This window comes from Ipomoea nil, unplaced genomic scaffold (assembly GCF_001879475.1).
Source record: "Ipomoea nil cultivar Tokyo-kokei standard unplaced genomic scaffold, Asagao_1.1 scaffold2818, whole genome shotgun sequence".
Taxonomy (NCBI): domain Eukaryota; kingdom Viridiplantae; phylum Streptophyta; class Magnoliopsida; order Solanales; family Convolvulaceae; genus Ipomoea; species Ipomoea nil.
The window spans coordinates 2,233,658-2,236,887 of NW_017619246.1; the positions used below are offsets into that span (position 1 = coordinate 2,233,658).

At 32.6% G+C, this 3,230-nt stretch overlaps 1 long non-coding RNA gene across 1 annotated transcript; it reads left to right on the forward strand.

The window, feature by feature from the left end:
• Positions 1 to 2,484: 2,484 nt before the first annotated feature.
• On the forward strand, positions 2,485 to 2,931 carry LOC109158459. Its single transcript, XR_002050390.1, has 3 exons — positions 2,485 to 2,575; positions 2,675 to 2,746; positions 2,831 to 2,931. It is a non-coding gene; the product is annotated as an uncharacterized LOC109158459 (long non-coding RNA).
• The last annotated feature ends 299 nt before the right edge of the window (positions 2,932 to 3,230 follow it).

Genomic DNA, 3,230 nt, shown 5'->3' on the forward strand with positions numbered 1-3,230 from the left:
ATTAGAAAGTAATGGCGATGATATAAATGACGTTCAGCTATTATGGTTGAGTGATGAAGGAGAAAATGAATTAGCATTGAGTAGAGAAAAAATTAAACAATATCATGAACATATACAAAAGCTGAGAATTGAGATGGAAGAAAAAGTTGATGATGATGTATTGGTTAATACAAAAAAGAGAAGATATAAAAATATAAAAGATGATGATGGCCCATCAAATAAACATTTAGCAGATAATGAACGTCATAGTGATTATATTTCCTCTTCTGATCCTGGGAGCTATATATCCACTAGTGAAGGTTCAGATGTGGATGATGCTCAAAGGTCCAAGTCAAGTGGGTTGCATTACAAACCAAATGGAACATTTGAAGACTTCTTTTTAGAGCAAATTTTTAATGATTCAAAGCAATTTAAGCTGGCCCTAAGTGAATTTTCTTTGAAGAATCAATTTGCTTATACTTTTAAGAAGAATGATAGTGTTAGAGTTAGGGCAAAGTGTTCAGCTACTGGATGTAAATGGGAGATATTAGCTTCTATACATGGTAATGATAGCTCATTCAGAGTAAAAACTTATCATTCAGAGCACAATTGTTTACCTACATCTAAAAATAGTCGGGTGACATCTAAAATAATTGGTAGAAGGTTAAAAGATGACATCACTAAGATGCCTTGGATGAAGGCAAGGAACATTCGAGCTTTAGTCAGGAAGCAAATGGGTTTGACAATTGATTTACCCAAAGCCAGAAGAGCTAAACTATTTGTAATGAAAGAAATTCAGCAAAGTTACATAGATGAGTTTAAAAGGTTGAGAGAGTATGGCGATGAACTTATGGCAACTAACATTGGATCCACAGTGAAACTTGAGGTGGATAGAGTTACACCAGAGGAACCAACAATTTTTCATAGAATGTATATTTGTTTTGGAGCTATTAAGGAGAACTTTATGCACGGATGCAGGCCAATCATAGGTTTAGATGGTTGTTTTTTGAAAGGATTAGTGAAAGGACAGATGTTGGTAGCTGTGGGAAGAGATGGGAACAACCAAATGTTCCCAATTGCATGGTCTATTATACAAGGAAGAGAAAATACTGATCATTGGAAATGGTTTTTGAATTTATTGAAAGCTGATTTGGGCATCGTAGATGGCATGGGATGGACAATAATGAGCGACATGCAAAAGGTATGAGCTTTACTTGTACATTTTACCTTTATTTTATTCTTTTCATTTATTAGACATTTAAATTAATTATAACTTTAATTGTACATTTCTATGCTTGTAGGGTTTGTTGCGTTCCATAAGTGATTTGTTACCATTTGTTGAACAAAGAATGTGTGCTAGACATATTTATGCTAGATGGGGTAAAAGGTTTAGAGGAGATGAATTAAAATTTCAGTTTTGGATATGTGCAAGATCTCCCAACAAACCTGAATTTGAGAAAAATATGGCTACTTTGAGACGAATAGATGAGGAAGCACATGATTATTTGAAACAACAGTGGGATCCAATTCATTGGTGTCAAGCATTTTTTTCTGACTTCTCAAAATGTGATGTAATTGATAATAACATGTGTGAGACATTAAATGGGGTGATTTTAGAGGCTAGGTGTAAGCCAATAATTTCTATGTTAGAAGAGATTAGAGTTTACATTATGAGAAGATTAGTCAAAAATAGGGAGTATGGGAGAAATTGGAAGACTGATTATGCACCTAGACAACTTCAAAAATTAGAGAAAAATAGAAAATTGGCAGCAGTTTGGGAGGTTGATTGGAATGGGGGAGATCATCATGAAGTTTCTTGGGAGAATGTTGAGGCACAAACAAGGGAAAGTTACTCTGTGAATATAAAGGAAAAAAGTTGTAGTTGTAGAGGATGAGATATAAGTGGAGTTCCCTGTCAACATGCAATCTCAGCAATTATGTATGAGGGTCAAGATCCAACAAAGTATTTAGATAATTACTTTAAGAAGGATGTTTATCTAAAGGCATACGAGCACATGCTTCATCCAGTGAAAGGGCCAATGTTTTGGCCTAAAAGAAATGTAGAAGAAATTTTGCCACCTTATGTTAAAAAGGTGTTTGGCAGACCACAAAAGGAAAGAAGAAGGGAAGAATTAGAAGGTCGTAAAAAGGTTAAAATGTCTAGGATCGGAAGAAAAATGAAGTGTAGCATATGCCGACAAGAAGGACATAATAGGCTAAGATGTCCAAAAGTGGTAGATCCTTACTATCAAAGGCCTAATATCCAGGTACTACTGTTACATTTCTTCATTTATTCTTTGTTTGTTTGATTGATTTTTTTTTTTAATTTTTTTTACTAATATGACTCGTATTATTATGTGTTTAGAAAACAAAAAAAATGAAGAATGATGCAAGTAGACAGACAAGGCCTGAGCCATCTCACCCTACTCCAGTTCCATGCCAAACTAGTACATATGAACCTTCACAAAATGCAAATAGGCAAGCTGGTTCATTGCACCTTACTCAAGCTGGTTCATTGCACTTTATTCAAGCTGGTTCATCTCAACATACACAAAATGCAACAAGCAGACATTCAAAAAAAATTTCAGTTGTTAATGTAAGCAAACAAGTTTTGTCTTATATATATATATTTTTTACAGTACTAATTCACTTTTTATTTAGCACATAGAACTAATTTTCTTTTTCATAAAACTAGCCAGGAAAATCTAATAAATACGTAGTTGCAACATCTAATACTGAACGATACATTTCACTTGGTAAACTACAGGTGAGTGACAATTTTAATTTTCCAACCAAAGTAAATGTGTTCATAAGTTTTTATAACTTAACATTTTCTTTGCTTGTGATATAGGAAATACAGCGTGAAAAAGCTAAGGACAAACTACAATCTTCAATTCGTGCAAGAGATTCTACACCGTTTCCAACCCAAGAAAGCATCAATTACTCATTGGATTCATGAATTAGTTTTTATTATTGTGTATTAGTGCTTAATACGGTTTGGGTACATGTGTTTTTAGACAAATCAAAAATTTGGTGGCTTGTTTAAAATTAGTACATTGTAATGTTATTTAAGATGTTATGTGATGAATGAATATTTGTCTTACTATTTAAAATGTTATGTTAAACAGACATTTTTAACCCATAAATTGTTTAAAAGTTCATGATTTTATTTTTATTATTACAAATTTTAACTATTACATATTTTACTATTATTAAAATTTTTAACTAATATGTAACAAGATTAATGTGTA